General features: G+C 47.2%; 1 protein-coding gene across 5 annotated transcripts in view; it reads left to right on the forward strand.

The window, feature by feature from the left end:
- Nucleotides 1–1,537: 1,537 nt before the first annotated feature.
- The window catches only part of ANKRD12 (ankyrin repeat domain 12), a 122,666-nt gene continuing 102,083 nt past the window's right edge, over nucleotides 1,538–22,120 (forward strand). For 4 of the 5 annotated variants that reach the window (XM_040432029.1, XM_040432031.1, XM_040432032.1 and 1 more), the window contains exon 1: nucleotides 2,674–2,862. The gene's annotated coding sequence lies outside the window, so the exon portion shown is untranslated. Of the gene's footprint in view, nucleotides 2,277–2,673; nucleotides 2,863–22,120 lie in introns of those variants that run through there. The other variant, XM_040432030.1, reaches the window with a different exon arrangement.

Consider the following 22,120-nt stretch of genomic DNA (forward strand, 5'->3'; position numbering starts at 1 on the left):
GTACTGAAAGCATTTGAAGACGGAACCGTCTTCCAAATGCGTTCAGTGTTACTATGGCACCCAGGACGCTATTAAAGTCCTGGTTGCCATAGTAGGAGCGGGGAGCGGGGGAGCGGTATACTTACAGTCCGTGCGGCTCCCGGGGCGCTCCAGAATGACGTCAGAGCGCCCCATGCGCATGGATGACGTGATCCATGTGATCACATGATCCATGCGCTTGGGGCGCCCTGACGTCACTCTGGAGCGCCCGGGGAGCCGCACGGACGGTAAGTACACTGCTCCCCCGCTCCCCGCTACACTTTACCATGGCTGCCAGGACTTTAGCGTCCCGGCAGCCATGGTAACCACTCTGAAAAAGCTAAATGTCGGCTCCGGCAATGCGCCGAAACGACGTTTAGCTTAAGGCCGGATCCGGATCAATGCCTTTCAATGGGCATTAATTCCGGATCCGGCCTTGCGGCAAGTGTTCCGGATTTTTGGCCGGAGCAAAAAGCGCAGCATGCTGCGGTATTTTCTCCGGCCAAAAAACGTTCCGTTCCGGAACTGAACTGAAGACATCCTGATGCATCCTGAACGGATTTCTCTCCATTCAGAATGCATTAGGATAATCCTGATCAGGATTCTTCCGGCATAGAGCCCCGACGACGGAACTCTATGCCGGAAGACAAGAACGCAAGTGTGAAAGAGCCCTTACCCGGCCCGATCCTCCTGCCACTGCTCGTCTACAAGCTGCAGCGGTGAGGCGCTGGTATAGGGCACAGGACCACTGCAGCCAATCCCTGTAAACAACCAACGGCAGGAGCCCTGCACCGGCACCACAAAGAACAGCTCTGGAGAAAGAGGAAGGGGGATGTGTGCCATGGATTTTTATTTAGGCTATTAGACGGCTCGTCTGAAATTTTTAAAGGGGTTGTCCAAGATTAAAAAATAAACACGGCTGCTTTATTTCATTCCGATCCATGGGTTGTGCGCCGTATTGCAGCACTGCCCACTGATTCCAATAGAGCCAGACAACCCATGGACGGGGCGGTGCTGGTTCTGGAAGAGAGCAGCCATGTTTTTATAATCCTTAGGGAGCATTCACACGACCGTGTTTTTCTTCCGTGTCCGTTCCACAATGTTTGCGGACAATGCACGGACCCATTCATTTCTATGGGTCCGCAAAAATTGCGGAATGCCTTTCATTGTCATCCGTGTGCTGTCCGTTCCTTTTATTTTAGAACATGTCCTATACTTGGCCGCAAATTGCGGTCCGTGGCCCCATAGAAAGTCAATGGGTCCGTAAAGAACGGATAGCACACAGAAATGCATCCATATGTCATCAGTTTTTTGCGGACCCCTGGACTGAAAACATTCTAGGAAACCCCATTTCAGTCCCATTTAAGTTTTTTGCGGACCGTGAAAAACGGATGACACATGGAAGCACCACGTCCGTATTATACGGACTTACGGAACGGAAAGATAACTGAAGACATACGGAACACACGGATCCGTGATTTGCGGACCGCAAAACCAACATGGTCGTGTGAAGGCTCCCTTAATCATCTCGGACAACACCTCTAAAGTGGCATAAAAAATAAAAGCAGAATGGCATAAAAATAAATGATAAATCTACACTTCCTGGGTTCCTTTACGACACACAACTGGCCAATCACTGTGCAGGGGCTCGGGAAGCGATGGAATGGGAGTAGTGGGGTCCAGCGAGGGGAGGATTTATTTTTATTCTTTTATGTCAGTCTGACCCTTTAAAAATATAATCTCCAACCCCTTTAAATCTCAATAATGAGGTGATTGACGGTTTGAATGAACTATCACTATGCAAGAGCACAAGTACCAACCACACTACAAGTCCCAGGAAGAATCCTCACCAGTTGCCATAGTTACAAGCCCCGTCCCTTCTGAAGGACTAGCCGGTCCTCCTCACACAACAGATTTCAATAAAAGCCGCTGTCAAAACAACAGATGGTTGCGTCACTGCCGCAAGTGACGTCACCATCCCTTCCGAGGGTTCGCGCATGCGCCCGAGGCCTCTAGATGACAATACTCACTGCGCCATCACAACAATAGTGAAGGCGAAACCGACAATGGCGACCCGCGCGTTACACACAGGAGACAAGAGACAAAAACGGACAGCCGGAGAGAAAGACTGGGGAGCAGCTACCAGAACGCGAGCGCCCGTGTCACCTCTCGCCCTCCTCTCCTTTCGAGAACCTTCTCCTAGGCACAGCCAGCCCCCGAGTGACGTCAGTGCCCCAGCAACCAATCACAGAAGGCAGGTCTGTTTCCAAGTGCCAGCTTGTAACAAGTGGTTCGGCCCTTCCGTGACGCCACGCGGGGGGGAGGTCTGCGGACAGATTTGTAGAAATGCGTTATTTCTGCCAGTCAGGGCCATTGGCGAGTGTTAGTGGGGGATGGGCTATTAGCTGACAGCCATGACTACTGTACGTAGGATACTAATACAGACAGCGCCCCCTTTGAGAAGCCGTTAGAGCTGCACGGCCCCATTGTTATGGAAACCTCCCTCTGTTCTATAGGCGCAGACGCTGGTGGCTATGTATGGCTTCTGACTGACAGCTCTACGTCGCCCCGCCCCCAGCTCGCCCAATCCCGCTCCGCCGGCCTGGCATCACGTGGTGCGTAGTGTCTCGTCCAATCCGCTGTGGGTCGCTGAGGGCTGTGCGCTGGGGAGGCGGAGAGCGTGTAGTGAGGGGGAGGGCGGCAGAGAGGGACGAAGAGGGGTGTGAGCGCTGCTGTGAGGAGACTACCGGGGGACTGAATGCCCTGCGCCCCGTCTCGCACCCCCAGCACCGCTCCGGTCTTCGGTGTGTGACAGGCGGGATAGTTTTCGAGGCGTTGCGGCAGGTAGGTAGCTGTGGTCGGGTCACATGGGGAGGGGGTGGGTAAGTGTAGGCCGGGGAATATCAGGGGTTGGCAGTGGGTTCCCTGCCTTGTTGTGCACCACACATGACATGGTGAACTCTGTGGTAACCAGGCTGCGGTGCTCCGGCTGGAGGCCTGGCACTCCCGGGGCACAGCGGTTGGCAGGCCTGGCAGTGTGTACAGCTGCTCTCCACACCCCCTGCTCTGTGTGTGCCCACTGCCCCTTCTGCAGTGCCTGCTTCTGTCTACTGAGGGGGCCCTGTAATGCTGTGCCTGCTGTCTCCCCTGGCATCACCTTCATTGGCCCACACTTCCTATTGACTAGCCATCTCCTGTGTCCTGACTTTGTCTTTGCCCCCTGGAGATATGGCAGTCACAGTGGCGGTAGACAGCTGTCACCCTGATGCCACAGTGTGCGGGGGTAAAGTTGTATGGGGGCACAGTGCTTGTGTTGTGATGCTGAGGGTTGGTCCTAGAAGAGCAGCAGGAATGGCTGCTGTACGTGTCACTGCCCATCTGTCTGCATTGCTGTGGCTCCAGGCTGCCCACCCTTGGTGTTCGGTGCTTTTACTTTCCCTTCATCCATGGCAGATCTTGACGTGTTGTAGAAACAGCCTTTGGCAGGTCCTTCAGCTCCGTCAGGCCGCAAGTTACCAGAATAACGTTAACGTGGATGTTCTTCAGAAATTGATTGGAACCCCCTGACAGCGCTGACATCTGGAGGGGGTGTAGATGGCCCTGTTGGTTGTGTGGCACAGTTTCCTTTCGTTGCCAGTGTTTTCTGGGCAGTACGTCCACATATTTTTCAGTGGTATGGTATAAAGCAAGTGGGAAGAAAGGGGGTGTGTTCCTTCTCTCTCCACAGGCGAGCACTCGGAGACAATGCAACCCAGGCATGAATGCCGCATAGAGAGGAAGAAATGGCACATCCTAGCAATAAGCTGGCCGGAGGCAGGGTGACATGGCATCGTGCGTCTGCATTCATGCCCTACTTGGCTTTTATATCATCTGCTATCTGGCAAGGAGTTCACTGCTCCACCTTCTTTTCTGGTGCACCCTTAAGGATTGCTACCACTTGAGAACACGATACAATGATTGTTCAACTTTTCCTTGACCCCCTCGGCCTCAGACTTCCATATTATGTATTATTTAAGACCTTGTTCACACTTGTGTCTGTCGTATATTCTGTTGTTTTTGACAGGAAGAATAGCGTTGTGTGCAGCATTATTCTTCCTGTCAGACGGACTCTGGCAGACCCATGGGGGGCGTCACCACTGGTATCTGGCAGACCCATGGGGGGCGTCACCACTGGTATCTGGCAGACCCATGGGGGGCGTCACCACTGGTATCTGGCAGACCCATGGGGGGCGTCACCACTGGTATCTGGCAGACCCATGGGGGGCGTCACCACTGGTATCTGGCAGACCCATGGGGGGCGTCACCACTGGTATCTGGCAGACCCATGGGGGGCGTCACCACTGGTATCTGGCAGACCCATGGGGGGCGTCACCACTGGTATCTGGCAGACCCATGGGGGGCGTCACCACTGGTATCTGGCAGACCCATGGGGGGCGTCACCACTGGTATCTGGCAGACCCATGGGGGGCGTCACCACTGGTATCTGGCAGACCCATGGGGGGCGTCACCACTGGTATCTGGCAGACCCATGGGGGGCGTCACCACTGGTATCTGGCAGACGGGAACAAAGCCTTAGATTCCCATTTTGATAAGTGGTATAGATTGTACTAGGCCTCTCAGGTCCGTGATAACATCCCTGGTCAATGTTTTATCTGTGAAGCATCCGTGTTTGGTCCGTGTGCCCACTTTTTTCCCTCCATTTGTCATCAGTATTTCACAGACGCTGCTAGGGTTAAAAATGAATTTCTAGAGAATCTCCTAGCAACAATCCATGAAAACCATGGACCAAACATGGATGGCATACGCGTTATGTCCATGGTTTTCACAGACCCGAAGACTATAATGTGCTTCTTCCATGGCTTTAGGCTGGGTTCCAATCTAGCTCTAGTGCGCCACACGGTTTGCCGCATGGTAAGTGTGCGTCACATAGAAACCCAGCGTTATAGAGGACCCGTCACCATTCTTGAAACATTTCAAGAATTTGTATTCCTGTGCACTAATGATTCTGGAGCATCTTTTCATATAACATTCTGTTCCATTCCTCAGTTATTGCTACTAGAAGTAAATGAATTTGCAACTGTTACTGGTTGTGGGGGAGGTGTCCCTGCACAGTCTGACACCAGACAATCAGTACTTCCAGTGTCAGATGGTATGAGGACACTCCCCCAACTGGTAACACCCTTTTGCAAATGCAGTAAGTTTCTAATAGCAATAACTGGGGAACGGAACAACGTAGTTACATGAAAAGATGCTCCAGAATTATTACATGGGGAATGCAAGGATTTACCAAAACGGGAGCGGTGCCAGGTCCTGTTTAATGTAGGATGTTTCACTTGCGGTGGTGGCAGAAAAAATATTCTACAGTTTTCAAACCAGCACCTGGATCTGAATACTTTTGTAATTGCATGGAATTTGAAATTCAAAAATGTACGTGTATAGCGCCACCTGCTGTTTTTGTCTTTTTCTTATTTCTTTGACCTATTGACCGAAAAGGCAGCACATCCTCTGTTTCATACTTAAACTGCCTCCTGAGCTGTGATAGGAAGAGCATGGGCACGCCTCCTGAGCTGTGATAGGCTGAGCTGCAGCAGAAAAGACACTCCCCCTGAGCTGTCAGCAGAAAAGACACTCCCCCTGAGCTGTCAGCTTGATATAAATCTAGCAGAGCAATGAATGGGGAGATCTCTGGATCCATGTGAGGTGCAGGGCTGGTTCTAGCTTTGTTAGAAAGAGATTGCCATGTACTTTATGATATCTGATTTTAATTTTTTACATTAGTCATGGGATAACCCCTTTAATTTCCCTGTGTGACCAACACTCTTGGATACGTAGATTAGTGTGGTCCTGGTGTTTTCCAGTAATTGACCAGTATGGTTTCACTCTGTATAACATATAGATCCATCTGTATATCTATATACACCTATAATGTTTCTGTGATTGTTGGGTGGAAACTTTGCTCTTTTTTCTTCCCCTTTTTTTTTCCTTGATGCATTACACTTTGGATAAAGCTAGCCTAGTACAGTACGAATGTGCCTGTCTGTGTTTTCAGCAATGTCAGGTTTTGATTGAATGAGCAATTTATAGCCTAAGGCTCAGTTCAGACCTGAGCTTTCTGAAAGGAGCGCTCTGTATGCGCGATTGTACGGGCGTTTACAATCGCGCATACAGAGACAAGCGTACACACAGTGTCGCGCGTTCCCGAAAGTGTATGTACGGGAACGCGCGACAAGCACCCAAAAAACCGCTCCTGTACTTGTTTGAGCGTCGGGCGTTTTACAGCGCGATCGTACGCGCTGTAAAACGCCCAGGTGAGAACCATTCCCATAGGGAAGCATTGGTTTCTCCTTGTTGAGCGTTTTACAGCGCGTAGGAACGCGCTGTAAAACGCTCAGGTCTGAACTGATCCTTAGAGCAATCGATGCAGATACTGCACGTGGCCAGAACCTCGCCCCATGTGGCGGCCAGCGGCCACCTTATATATTACCGCCCTGACACCACCACCACGTGCTAGAATGAAAGGATTGCCTCTATCTCGTGGCCACCCACCCACCCCCCCTTCTGACTGAGAAGTCTCCTATTAATTTCAGCAGAGTGTAATGCACATAACGTTCTGTTCAGTGAATTGGAGGTTTCAGATGATATACTCCAAAGACGTCTCAGTCAGAAGAGTAGGGGCATGACACTCTGCCTAGATGATGCCCCCTTGATGACAGCTTCTGATGTGTCAGTGACATGCTTGGAGATGTTAAAAGGTGACTGTCATATGGCCATTTTAGATTCCTTCAACTTCATGTTGCGGCAGAATTATTAATATTGGCTTAAAGGGCATTTCACAGCAAAATGGTAGGTGATAAATTATGGCTGCTGGGACCCCCATGATCACTAGAATGGGAGTCCCCTGTGCAAATGAACTGTAAGGGCAGGTTCACATTTGCGTTTAACGGATCAGGTAGTCTGCTCTGGTAGAGAACAGCCTGCTGGAGTTCAAATCTCTTTCTAACAAAGCTAGAACCAGCCCTGAACCTCACATGGACCCAGAGATCTCCACATTCATTACTCTGCTAGATTTATATCAAGCCGACAGCTCAAGGGGAGTGTCTTGTCTGCTGCAGCTCAGGAGGCGTGTCTCAGCTCAGCCTATCACAGCTCAGGAGGCAGTTGAAGGATGAAACAGCATGTGCGGCCTTCCCAGTGAGCAGGTCAAAGAAATAAGAAAAAACACAAACAGCAGGTGGCGCTATACAGATACATTTTATTGAATAAATCAGTGGCTATGCAAAATTTTTAATTGCATGCAATTGCAAAAAAATCATATCCAGGTGCTGGTTTGAAAGCTGTAGAATATTTTTCATTGCACATCCCCTTTAAATGAAATTAGCCTGAACCTAGAAGAATTAAGCTGGAGATGCACGCACTGATTTGGTGCATGTTATGGCCCTGTAAGGTTGCCTTCACCCGTTGCAGAAAAGTCTGCCAGAAATGACACAGGCCAATGCAAAGTGAATGAGGGAGGGATGATTGCACCCCAGTCTTTCCACCCTCCAGTTATGTTGATTGTCGGCAGCACATCCCTGATTACACAGGGGTATGTGCTGCTGATAATCGGGCATCTCTCATCCTGAGGATAGTTACAAATCACCCGACAAATCAGCGTTCCCATGGATCGGGTCCATTAGACTCTCACTTCTTTACGGTACTACTTTACACTAGTATTTTGTGTCCTAAAACTGGCAAATGCCTTAAAAGGGTTTTCCAGGGTTTTATAAGTGATCTATCCTCAGGATAGTTTGAGTATTTGATTGGTGGGTGTCCAACACCCGGGACCCCCACCGATCAGCTGTTTGAGAAGTCATTGGCGCTCCTGTGAACCAAGCACAGCGCCGTACATTGTATAGCCGCTCAGCCCCATTCTCTTTTCTGGGGTTAAACTATGCCTAGGCCAGGTGAGCAACGAGCGTGATGCCGCTGGCCTACTGCGAGCACCAGTGCCTTATCAAACAGCTGATCGGTGGGGGTCCACACCAATCAGATACTGATGACCTATTAATAGGATAGATCATCAGTAAAAAAAAAAAAATTCTCGGAAAATCCCTTTAATGACCAGCAAATCTAATTTTTTTTCTCTTCAGTTTTCTTCTTGTTATGTTTAAGCAGCCATGACCTCTTTATTTTTCCATTGACATGGCTGCATAAGGCCTAGTTTCATGTGGGAATAAATTGCTATGTTTTTGGTGCTGTGAGAGTATACATAAATTACTTTGGAATTTATATAATTTATTTTTCCATTGCAGATATAGAAAATGATTTTTGGCATTGCTTTTCACACTTTAGTGTTTATACTGTGCATATTTTACACAGAAGGATCTGTTACATGAGCGGTTATATATGAGAGTTATTTTGGTCGTGTGGATATCTTTTTTTTGCTTAAACGTAATATATGCACAATAGAATGTGTTTATGTAAAATAATTGCTTATTTTTTTTTAATGGCTTTTTAAATTAAATATTTTATTATTGAAATTATAACATTTTGTAAAAATCACATTCAGGAGGTATTGTCATACAAAGTAATACTTATAGATATTTAACCTAAATGTAATTAACTCTAAAATGAAATTGTTAGACAGTAATTCCTTAGGGGGAATATAAAAAAATAAATAAAATATATATATATATATATATATATATATATATATATATATATAATTTTTTTTTTATTATTATTATTGCTGACCAAAAATAATGGCATACTCCTGCATGCTAATACGTTATGCGGTTAGGGTGACACTAGTGCGTCCTAACATCAGGATTACTGAATTTACATTTGAGGTTCTTTCTAGATTCCCAGGGCTGACTGCACAGGTCTTACCTAGCCTCCTATCAGATCACTGTGACCCAATCAGATGGGGAAATCCCCTTGGATCTACCTGCGGTCCCAGACTGTGGCAATCAGAGGGTTAACGATTGGGCTTGGAGCTACCTCTGATCCTGGCTGTACAGCAAAAGGGCTCGTTCACACTAACGTTTTTTTGCGTTCCGTATACGGAACCATTCATTTCAATGGTTCCGCAAAAAAAACTGAATGTACTCCATATGCATTCCATTTCCATTTTTCCGTTCCAAGATAGAACATGTCCTATTTTTGCCCGCAAATCACGTTCCGTGGCTCCATTCAAGTCAATGGGTCCGCAAAAAAACAAAACACATACAGATTTGTACTCCGTATGTCTTCTGTATCCGTTCCGTTTTTTCGGAACCCTCTATTGAAAATTTTATGCCCAGCCCAATTTTTTCTATGTAATTACTGTATATGCAATACGGAAGAACGGAACCGGAAACACTACTGAAAGAAAAAACGGCCCGCAAAACAATGAAAAAGCCATACGTCGTGTGAACGAGCCCAAAGGCTGTTTGTAGAGCAGGAGTGCTCACAGAAGCGTTCTGCCCCTTCTAAGACCCTATGCACATGACTGTATTTTCGGTCTGCATCTGATCCGCATTTTTACATTATTTTTTTTTTCTATGGGGCCACAAAAGATGTGGAGAGCACACCACGTACTGTACCTACTGTACCACATACTGTACCTGTACCTTTTTTATACGGAACAGACAGAAGAGATGTCTGTTCCGTATAAATAAATAATAAGTATTATGGAAGACAATAGACATTTCTGCAATAGTGCGGGAGCTGCGGAATGGGGAAAGTGCGTTGCGGACAGTCGCGTGCATGCGGTGTTAGAGAGAGGAGAAAAGACTGTGGGTGGTCATTAAAGTGGTTATCCAACCCCTGAAATTCCCCTCCCCTCCATATGCCCGGGGCCCTCGCACACAATGTACTTACCTCACTTAAAATTTGGCAAGGATGTTATGTGCGATAGAAATCAGACGCTAGGCGCAACCACCTTAATAGATATGCCCCATGATTTCACTGTGGGTGGAGGGTCTCTGCGATCATCTGCACGCTCATTGTAGTGAGGTGATATATTACTCTGTACATGGACATCAGCGTAAATCTGAGCTGCATTACTTCAGCTATAATTTCTTTTATTCAGTTGACTCAAGGGGGCCCTAGGTAAAAATATCACCAAGTATAACCAGAAACTACACTGCGCAGCAGAGAAATTGCTAGGCCAGGCAAATGGCTGCATGTGAAGAATGTACATGCATGCATAAGCAGTCTTTTGTTCTTTGCAAGGTGGGAATGTCCCCAGAATCTGCGGTCATTGTACTTGCATTGTGTGTTCTGCTCGCTTTTGTCATACGCTACATTTTAGGAATCCTGTTTTGGATTATTTTTTCTTCTAGATTTTATTGGGGCCTATGCGAGGTGTCACTCGGAGGTCAAGTTTATTTAGGGCTCATACGCGTTCCTGGGGCATTGAATTGACTCGCCTTCAGCTCTGCCTATTGTAACCTCAGCTGCATTTTGACAGATGTGCAAGATTTTGTTGCCTAAGGGTATATTTAACAGCAGATTTCACTGCATATTTTGTGCCCAAATCAGTGTGTCATTGTTTTCTCTGGGAATCCATGCTGCCGTTTATATAGTCAGTGGTTTTTTTTTTTTGTTTTGTTTTTTTCCTTTTTCCTTGTGCAGATTTAAAATCCACAACAAGAAGTCACAGGCAGACTGGAAATGCACATCAGAAATTTTAAGGTCAGCCTCTGATTTTTGCCATAGATTCTGCGTCTGATTTTTATGCACAACTTTTATGTTGTGTGTCCTTGCACTAAGGCTGCATTTACGTCTGAGGCAAACCGATCTGGCACAAATGGCGGAAAGCAGCCAGATCACCACTAGAATTCATTACCGTTAGGGCTCATGCACACGACCGTAGCCTATTTTGTGGTCTTCAAATTGCAGATCCGCAAAGAAAATGGATACTGGCTGTGTGCATTTTGCGAAACAGAACGTCCTGGCTTCTATAGAACAGTCCTATCCTTGTCAGTAAAATGCATAAGAATAGGACATGTTCTATTATTTTGCAGGTGCCACGAACAGACATACGGCTGCAGATAACACACGCTGTGCTGCCTGCATTTTTTGCTGCCCCATTAAAGTTGAATGGATCCACATCCGAGCCATAAAAAATGTGTATCGGAGGCGGACAAAAACAACGGTTGGTGATCCGGTGGTGAACTTTAGAATCTGGCAGTGCCAGATCTGGCAAAATACAGTGGGTCGCTTTCTCCTGGGATGGTCTACCGTATCTTCTGCCGGAGATGTGAACGAAACCTAAGGGCTATGTTAGGCCTCTTTCACACGGGCGTCGCGCGTGAGGGCCGGACAAGATGCGGGTGCATTGCGGGAAAATGCGATTTTCTTCAGTGCGAGTGCAAAGCGTTTTAATGCGTTTTGCACGCTCGTGAGAAAAATCGGCATGTTTGGTACCCAGACCCGAACCCGGACTTCTTCACAGAAGTTCGGGTTTGGGTTAGGTGTTGTGTAGATTTTATTATTTTACCTTTGGTGGGTCCTTTTCCTCCCAGGTCCTCAAAGAAGACGAGCCCGGCTGTGCGAACAAGTGAATGAGGTGAGTTTAATTTTATTTATTTTTTTAACCCCTCCATCCCTAATTTACTATGCATTCTGTATTAAGAATGCTATTATTTCCCTTATAACCATGTTAAAAGGGAAAATAATAATGATCAGGTCTCCATCCTGACTGTCTCCTAGCAACCATGCGTGAAAATCGCACTGCATCTGCACTTGCTTGCGGATGCTTGCGATTTTCACGCAGTCCTATTCACTTCTATGGGGCCTGCGTTGCATGAAAAACGCACAATATAGAGCTTGCTGCGATTTTCACGCAACGCACAAGTGATGCGTGAAAATCACTGCTCATGTGCACAGCCCCATTGGAATGAATGGGTCCGGATTCAGTGTGGGTGCAATGCGTTCACCTCACCAATTCTCGCCCGTGTGAAAGGGGGCCTTATGGATTTTCGTTTACAGAATTGCAAGCGGGAGATCTGGAGTGTTTACAGGAACAGCAAATTGCTTAAGATTTTAAGAAATCTCATCGTAAGGCTCATGCACACCACCGTGTTTTTCTGTCCGCATCCGATCTGCATTTTTGGCGGGTCAGATGAGAACCCATTTGTTTCAGTGGGGCTGCAAAAGATGCTGTGTGCTGTCCGCATCCGTATGTCCGTTTTGCAAAAAGGATAGGACTGTTCTATAGATTGCAGGACGGAGACGGCCGGTATCCTTGTTTTTGCATGTGCATGACCCCTTACGTTGCGGAAACTGATCTTTGGTGCACATTTAACATGGCAATTTTATGTTGATTTCATAGAGTAAACGCCACAGCAAAATCTGCATGTAATTTGAGCATTTTTTTAGTCTGTACAATTGTCTCATGTGGAATCTACCCTAAGGCCCCTTTCACACGGGCGAGATTTCCGCGCGGGTGCAATGCGTGAGTTGAACGCATTGCACCCGCACTGAATCCGGACCCATTCATCTCTATGGGGCTGTGCACATGAGAGGGGATTTTCATGCATCACTTGTGAGTTGTGTGAAAATCGCAGCATGCTCCTCTTTGTGCGTTTTTCACGTAACGCAGGCCCCATAGAAATGAATGGGGTTGCGTGAAAATCGCAAGCATCCGCAAGCAAGTGCGGATGCGGTGCGATTTTCACGCACTGTTGCTAGGTGACGATCGGGACCCGATCATTATTATTTTCCCTTATAACATGGTTATAAGGGAAAATAATAGCATTCTGAATACAGAATGCATAGTAAAATAGGGCTGGAGGGGTTAAAAAAAAAAAATATATTTTAACTCTCCTTAATCCACTTGTTCGCGCAGCCGGCATCTCTTCTGTCTTCTTTCTTCAGGACCTGGGTAAAGGACCTGTGGTGACGTCACTACGCTCATCACATGATCCATCACCATGGTGATAGATCATGTGGATGAGCGTAGTGACGTCATCAAAGGTCCTTTTCCTCACAGATGAAAACAGAAGAGATTGCCGGCTGCGCGAACAAGTGGATTAAGGAGAGTTAAAATATATATATTTTTTTTAACCCCTCCAGCCCTATTTTACTATGCATTCTGTATTCAGAATGCTATTATTTTCCCTTATAACCATGTTATAAGGGAAAATAATACAATCTACACAACCTTGAACCCAAACCTGAACTTCTGTGAAGAAGTTCGGGTCTGAGTACCACAGTCGGTTTTTTATCACGCGCGTGCAAAACACATTGCACCCGCGCGATAAAAACTGAACGCAATCGCAGTCAAAACTGACTGCAATTGCGTACCTACTCGCGCGGGTTTGCCGCAATGCACCGAGACGCATCCGGACCTAATCTGGACACGCTCGTCTGCAAGGGGCCTAAGAATTTTGGAGAGATTTATAGAGTCCAGTGTTCCCTGCACCACTCTTGATCCCCCCGTGCACTGGAGCGAGGTTCTGCGGTCCTCCGTTCGCCAGAAAATCAAATCTATGCCGGCAAGTGTTGGCTTGAACTCTGATTTCTGCCGGTTTCTTTGTGTCATAAATTACAGTAAAACTTTCCTTCCCGCTTTAGAAAAGTGGCAAGAAGCGCTAAATTGCAGATTATGGTGCATACCGGTATATGCCACGCACCATATTTTGTGACGTAAAAGGGAGGTTAAATCTCCCCATTAGAACTAATGCCATTTGTGAAGGTGCGTGTATATATTTTTTTTGGTCTACGATTTTCTCCTTACGAGCGTACAACGGTTTTGTGTCCTTGAATTATTTCAGTGGTTTTTTGTAGCTCAGCATTTTCATGTGTGGTTTTTATTTAAAAAAATTTTTCAAGTGTCTCTCTTTCTTGTTGCATCGGTAATAAGGGCGAATAGGTGCAATATTTTATTTTCTTCTCATTTGTGTCATGATTGTTCTTGCCTAACTAGGGTTTATTGCTGTGGTTAAATACGAGCGCTTGTATACAAGTGCCCTGAAACCAGCTCTGAGCTTTTGCCAAAACAAAGTTGTTTTGCAGAATACTAGGTGGAAAATCCCTTCTGGGGTTTGGCCGGTTTATATTACTTAACTGCACATGCCTTCAGCTAGTAATGAGTATTATTAAACTAGTGGCCCTGATGTCCTATAGTTTAATATCCATAATTTATATTTACAGGTAGGTCCCTTGACCTGTGCGCTATCTCTCTGAAAATGGCCACTGATGGAGGTTTCTGTCCATCTGTCGCCTCCATTCTGTTTTACTGGGGAGGGACTGTGCATGCGCTAGTGTTCCTGTCAGTCACTAGTGTAAGTGAATGGAGGCCGCTGGTCAACGGGGCCATGTTCTCAGCACAGCGCCAGCGCGCAGGTCAGGGAATCTGCATGTAAACATGAATTCTGGATATTAAATTATCAGACATCAGTGCTGATAGTGTAATAATGATTATTTAATAGCTGACTGCATATACCGCTGGTATTCTAAATTGACCAATCCCTTTAAAATCCTTACACCCAGAGATTCCTGTATGGCAGTGTTCCTCAACCTGTGGCTCCCCAGTTGTTCCAGAGCAGGGGAGGCCAACCTTACAGACACAAAGGCCAGGAGCCACAAGCTATACATTTACACAAATATGTGTGTGCACACGACAGTATTACTAGAATTCAGTTATCAAACATTTAAAAGTGTATTTTAAACCACCTTTCCTACCATTTAGACAGCTTTAGTGAGACTTCTGGTAATCTTTGTTTTTCGCAATGTGTTTCAAGATTTCTCTGATGACCGCCCTATGCGGCACCTACAGGGTTAATTGCCGCGGATCTCAGCTACCTCTCCTAGAGGTCGGGTGCGGGCTATATGATTCTGCAGCCAGCACCCGCCTTCTGTATTTGAATAAATGAGTGAGTTAACTTCATTGGTGGCAGTGGCCACAGCTAGTGTTGAGCGAACTTCTGTTTTAAGTTCGGCGTCTAAAGTTTGGCTTCCGGTTAGCGGAGAATCCCGATATGGATTCCGAATTCCGTTGTGGTCCGTGGTAGCGGAATCAATAATGGCCGATTATTGATTCCGCTACCACGGACCACAACGGAATTCGGAATCCATATCGGGATTCTCCGCTAACCGGAATCCGAACTTTAGACGCCGAACTTAAAACAGAAGTTCACTCAACACTAGCCACAGCCCTTCCCCTCCTCTTCCCCTCTGTGTTCTTATTGGTGGCAGCGGCACAGGGGGGAGGGGGGTACTGCTTCCTTCTCCCCTGTGCTGCTGATATTTCAATACCTGCGAGCGACATCCCTAGTACAGGAATAGCTGTCCCGCTCCCCTGCGAGCCGCAAATGAAGGTGCGAGGAGCCGTATGCGTCTCGCGAGCCACGGCTTGGCCACCCCTGTTCCAGAGCTTCAGTTCCCATTATGCCCTGATATCCTGCAGGTCCCTGCACATGATGGGTGCTGTGGAGCCGCAGCTGGAGATCCACAGGTTGAAGTGCACTGTATAAGGGCCGATTCACATGACTGTATGGCCGTGGAGGACAATATTGTGGACCACAAATTGCGGTCCTCAATGCACGGGCTCCGGCAGTGTGAACTCCGTGCAGCAGATGTGGACATATTGAATTGAATGGGTCTGCAATCTGTGAAATAAGGTAAAAGATGGGACATAATGAGAAGAAGGAAAGTAACAGAATTGCGGCACTCACCGGAGTATAAGTTGATACTTTATTCGGGCTTCCTTAGAAGACAGCACATGAAGGATCCAGGGGCGGACACAGTGTTGCGAGCGGCGACGGCCGTTTCGCGCGTGGGATCGCGCTTCCTCAGGCCGCAGGCGCGCGAAACGGCCGTCGCCGCTCGCAACACTGTGTCCGCCCCTGGATCCTTCATGTGCTGTCTTCTAAGGAAGCCCGAATAAAGTATCAACTTATACTCCGGTGAGTGCCGCAATTCTGTTACTTTCCTTCTCATTGTGAACCACAGCCTGAAACTCTGTGTTGCTGAGCACCACACAGCGGAGCGCATTATACCACAATTACGGTTATCCTATTATTGAAAACGGCCATACCAGTGGAAGCAGTGCCGCCGTGTTTCTCTCTCTCTTCGCAAAAGATGGGACATGTCTTATCTTTTGTGGTGCGGAAGCACAGATCGGAAGCCCACAGAAACACTCTGAATCGCTTCCATGGGCTTTCAGGTCCATGCTTGTGCACCGCAAAAGAGAGGACATGTCCTATCTTTTGCCGTAGTTTGCAGATCGCAGACCCATTCAGTCAATGGGTCCACACCGCAATACGGGATTCACGTGGGCGGTGCCCGTGCATTGCCAACAGCAACACTGGCACGGCGACCATACAGTCATGGGAATGAGCCCTAAAGGTATGCAGATTTATTGTCAAAATTTCTGCAGCTGAAAATAGATTCCATACATGTGAATGGGCAGTCACGTAAATTTCTGTAGCAAATCTGCTGTGTGAAGATACCCTAAGCAGGCCTTCTAGCACTTACTATTGGCTACCCATCAGTAGAAACCAGTGATAGGAATTCAGCACTTTTTAGTAAACCAGATTATGTGGCTCAGCAACAAGAAGCTGCTCTCATTTAGGTCTTATGCACACGACCGTTGTGTGCATCCGTGGCCGTTGTGCCGTTTTCCGTTTTTTTTCGCGGACCCATTGACTTTCAATGGGTCCGTGGAAAAATCGGAAAATGCACTGTTTTGCTGCAGCAGCCGTGATCAGTGTTTCCTGTCCGTCAAAAAAAAATATGACCTGTCCTATTTTTTTGACGGACAACGGTTCACGGACCCATTCAAGTCAATGGGTCCGTGAAAGAACACGGATGCACACAAGATTGGCATCCGCGTCCGTGATCCATGGCCGTAGGTTACTTTCATACAGACGGATCCGAAGATCCGTCTGCATAAAAGCTTCGTGAAAACTCATATCCGACAGTATATTCTAACACAGAGGCGTTCCCATAGTGATGGGGACGCTGCCCCCTATAGGAGATCAGGGGCTGCCAGGCAGCAGGGGGCAGACCCCCCTCCCTCCCCAGTTTTAATTCCATTGCTGGCCAGTGCGCTTCCTCCCCCCCCTCCCTCTATTGTAATATCATTGGTGGCCAGTGTGCGGCCCCCCCTCCCTCCCAGATCATTAAGCAATGCGCCGCACAGACCTGTCACTTACCAGTAGGAGGAGCTCCCGGCCGGTCACAGACAGCGCAGCAGGTAAGTATGATGCTTCTAATATTGCTAAGTAACCATGGCAACCAGGCCTGCAGTAGCGTCCTGGTTGCCATGGTTACCGATTGGAGCCCCAGCGATTAAACTGGGACTCCGATCGGAACTCTCCGCTGCCACCAATGATCGGAAGAGGGCGGGGAGAGGGGAGGCCGCACACTGGCCACCAATGATATTACAATAGAGGGGGGGGGCGCACACTGGCCACCAATGATAATACAAATGAGGGGGGGTGGTGGCCGCACACTGGCCACCAATGATATTACAATAGAGGGGGGGTGGGGGCCGCACACTGGCCACCAATGATATTCAAACTGGGGAGGGGGGGGGGGTCTGCTGCCTGGCAGCCCCTGATCTCTTACAGGGGGCTATGATATGCACAATTAACCCCTCAGGTGCAGCACCTGAGGGGTTAATTGTGCGGATCACAGCCCCCTGTAAGAGATCGGGTGCTGCCAGGCAGCAGGGGGCAGTCATGTACACAGTTCGTAGTATATTCTAACTAGAAGCGTCCCCATCACTATGGGAACGCCTCTGTGTTAGAATATACTGTCGGATAGGAGTTTCACGATCTAACTCATATCCGACAGTATATTCTAACATAGAGGCGTTCCCATGGTGATGGGGAAGCTTCAAGTTAAAATATACCATCGGATTGGAGAAAACTCCGATCCGATGGTATAATAGGGACTCCTGACTTTACATTGAAAGTCAATGGGGGACGGATCCGTTTGAAATTGCACCATATTGTGTCAACGTCAAACGGATCCGTCCCCATTGACTTGCATTGTAATTCAGGACAGATCCGTTTGGCTCCGCACGGCCAGGCGGACACCAAAACGACTTTTTTTTCATGTCCGTGGATCCTCCAAAAATCAAGGAAGACCCACGGACGAAAAAACGGTCACGGATCACGGACCAACGGAACCCCGTTTTGTGTACCGTGAAAAAATACTGTCGTGTGCATGAGGCCTTACTACCACATTCAGGGTTCCCACACTCGTGAATTTGCCTCTGACATTTTTTGGCCAGTTACAATATGGCAGAATGAGCTGTGTTATCTCTGTTTTTGCGCACAGTGAGGGACGTTTATCAGGATTTGCATTCATATGCGCCAGTCTTCATCCCTGTGCGCCGAAGTCAGATTCGCAGATGCCTCTTAATAAATTAGTCGCATCTCTGGCAGTCCGTGCTAGGACTAGGGCTGGCGTAGACTTAAGCTCTAATTTACGCCAGTTTCTGACGTAAGGTATATTAAAGAGGACCTGTCACCTCTCCTGACATGCCTGTTTTAATAGCTTCATGCATTCCCCATGTAATAACAATTCTGGAGCATCTATTCTTATGTCTCTATGTTCCATTCCTCTTTTATTTCTACTAGAAGTTATGAATAATTGCTAGTAGTCTGCAGTAAGGGTACAGAGGGGAGGTAACCGGTTGGGGGGTGTACCTGCACAGTCTGACAATGGCAGCACTGATTGGATAGAGTCAGTCTGTGCATGTACACACCCCTAACTGGTTACCTCCCCTCTGTACCCTTACTGCAGACTGCTGGCAATTTATTTCTAACTTCTAATAGAAATAATAAAGAAATGGTACAACATAGAGCGATAGGAATAGAGGCTCCAGAATTGTTACATTCCCCACAATAACAAAAAAAATTATCAAAAAGTGGTGCTGCACACTATAAACCTACATGTGAAAGCATCCTCAGCAGGGTTTTCTCCTATAATTGGCATGTGTGCATGTCTTCAGTGTTATTATACTAAACCTTATGATTGTCAGTGTGCTCCCTGCTTGCCATCACATGTTATTGGTCGCAATCAAGACACATGCCCATGGCAGTTTGATGAAAAAAGGATCATCCTATTATTCTGTCCTGTACTAATTAACAACAAAAAAATTAAAAAAAATGGTGTCAGATGAAAGGTGACTCCCATTATTCCGTAAAGGAGCCTGCCCATACAGCTGGTTTGTTTTCAGCCAGCACATCACTAGCAGAAATTTGAGTATTTGCCGGTCGGCAGATGCAAGTAGCCATTGAGTGAGCACAAAATCCTCCGTGTTGTGTGCATTCATACATCGGTGAGCAGTTAATGCCTTTTTAGACAATTGAGCAGACAATTGTTGGGAAGGAAGCGTTCCTTCCCGACAATCGCCTGCTGGACATTGAAGGAAACCTCCACATTTACATCCCACAATCTCCTCCACAGTATCGGGTGCGGTGCAGTGATTGCTAATGCAGCAGGGCGTGTTGAGATGGCACAATAAGCCGCCAGCCAACAATGATTTAGTTGACCGCACAAACGATCTTATTACATGAGTAACTGACGTTTCGCTCATTCATCGGGTAATTGGCATCACATTTACATCGGCAGATTATCGCTAACGAGCGTTCCGAGGAACCCATGTTAGCGATTATCTGCCAGTGTAAAGGGGTCTTAGGAGTCCTCTTAAACGGGCTCCTTGTCACTATGGCCCTTGTACAGGGACTGATCATTTGGGATGAGCATTTGTAGGAACACTCATTGCCCCGTGTGAAGGTGCCAGTGATCGCCTGATGACTGAGCAAACACTGGTTCATCAGATGGTCGTGCATTACGGCCAGCACCAAAGATTGTTTCTGGGCAGAAAACCACCCTGTGCAAACAAGGAACTGCTGCCCAGAAACAGGGATCCTCTGTGGGAACAAGTGCAGACAGGTGTGTCCGGATGCGTTCAGTGAAAACTGGCCGATTTCGCAAGCAAGTCCATTCTGTTTTGTTTGCGATTGCATTCAGGTGTTTAGTTTTTATGGCGCGGGTGCAATGCGATTTAATGCGTTTTGCACGCATGTGATAAAAAACCGGAATGTTTACAAACAACAACTCTTAGCCATCCGTGAAAAACGCATCGCATCCGCACTCGCTCCGCACGCAGCCTTATTCACTTTTATGGGGCCAGCGTTGCGTGAAAATTGCAGAAAAAAGAACATGCTGCGATTTTCACGCAATGCACAAGTGATGCGTGAAAACCAACGCACATGTACACAGCCCCGTTGAAATGAATGGGTCCGAATTCTGTGCAGGCGCAATGTGTGATGCAAACGGAATACTCGCTCGTGTGAAAGGGGCCCAAGGGTATGACCACATGGTATGGTATGGTTTGGGATGCAGGTGCACTGCAGTCAAGGACCGAGTGATCACAGCAGGCTCTAATTAAAGGGAGTCTGTCACCTTCATATGGCCATATACAGCGCTTACATTGTCCTATCGCACACCTATACATGAATGTAATGGTACCTTTGTCTTTGTCTTTACACTTGCAGAAGCTGGAAAAACGAACTTTGATTGATATGCAAATAAGCATTCGCAAGTGCCCAGGGGCGGCGTTCACTGTGTTGGTGCCCAGGCTGCTCTGCCTTTTTTTATTGTTCCCCAGCCTCTGCATATGCCCACCCTCCTATTCCTTTGCGTCATCCTTCGGTCCGGCCGAGATCCCGCGACTGTGCACTGCCTCGCCGGAGCATGCGCACTGTGATGCCCATTGTGGGCACTGCATCGCTTAAACTACTGCGCATGCGCGGGAAACGCCACATTGCCGCTGGTTTTGCGCCGTTCGCCGGAGCATGCGCAGTAGTTAAAGCCATGCCGTGCCAACAATGGACATCGCAGTGAGCATGCCCCGGCCCGGAGGCAGTGCTCAGACGGGATCTCGGCCAGACCGAAGAATGACGCAAGGGAATAGGAGGGTGGGCATAGGCAAAAAAAATACGTTCGTATGCATGGGGCCTTATAGAGAATCTTGTGATGTAACTAATGACATCAGAGGCGTTCCCTCTGCAGAGGGGGACAAGGAGTCGCATTCAGTTTTGTCCTATGAGGCATGGAGTTTATGTTCCTCTATATTATGCTCCATCACATGCCATTTATTCAGAGCTTTCAACACCCAGACACTTCAAGGGGATTATATCGTCCACTTATGGTGCCTAAGAGAACATGGGATGAGGCACACTGTTTCTATACACAGCAAACTATATATGCATTTAATATAAAATCTGTATTTGCATTGCTGTATAATTATGCTGAAATTATGTGTTCCCTTTGGAAAAAAATGTACTTTTCATAGTTGCTTGAAGGAGGCTATAACTGTAAGCTACTGGGTGAAGCTTTGGATTGTTTGCTTTCAGAAATAAAAATTCTATTTTCTCCCTCCTCCCCCCTTTTAAAGAGTCATAACTTTATTTTTCCATCAACATAGCCATTTGATAGATCCCGCGCGTGCGCACTAGGCGGCGCTGAGGTGAGGAAGCCGGCACTATAGACAGGGAGGGCGGCGATTTCAACTGGGAAGGCGGCGCTGGGCATCAGACGGAGATGGGTGCGGCCGGGCACACTGTATGAAAAGACGTCTCCTTGGGCACCTTAGGTAGGTGAATGACAGGTTATAAAAACCTGTTTTATGTGCTAATAGAGCCACAGGCAGATTTAATAAGGACAATTTCGGATTCATGTTATTAGTACGGACCTGGCCATATGTTTAGGTTATAGGGCTAAAATGTCATGACAGAATCCCTTTAAGTATCCACTTTGTTACAACCCTTACAATAAAAACATAATTTAAGGTGCTGTTTTCTTGGGGGGTTTTTGTGTAGAGAAAAAAAAAACCACAAAAGAAAGCAACATTAGGAAACGTTATTGGCTCAGAACTACATCAATGTTTTTTCGGCTTCCATGGGGTTTAATGGCAACTGTTTAAAATCTTCTGCACTGAGCTCCCCCTGGTGGTGGCTGCGGTAGCCAGTTTCCTAGTATAATGTGAGGAGAAGCAGAGGATTTAGAGCTGTATGTGTATGCATGCCAGTTGTCTAGTGTAGCTACCTTGAGGAATACAGTGTTTGGGATGAGGACCGTATTTATGCAGTACTTGTTCCACTTTTCCGAC

This window comes from Bufo bufo, chromosome 5, assembly GCF_905171765.1.
Source record: "Bufo bufo chromosome 5, aBufBuf1.1, whole genome shotgun sequence".
In the NCBI taxonomy this organism is placed as follows: Eukaryota; Metazoa; Chordata; class Amphibia; order Anura; family Bufonidae; genus Bufo; species Bufo bufo.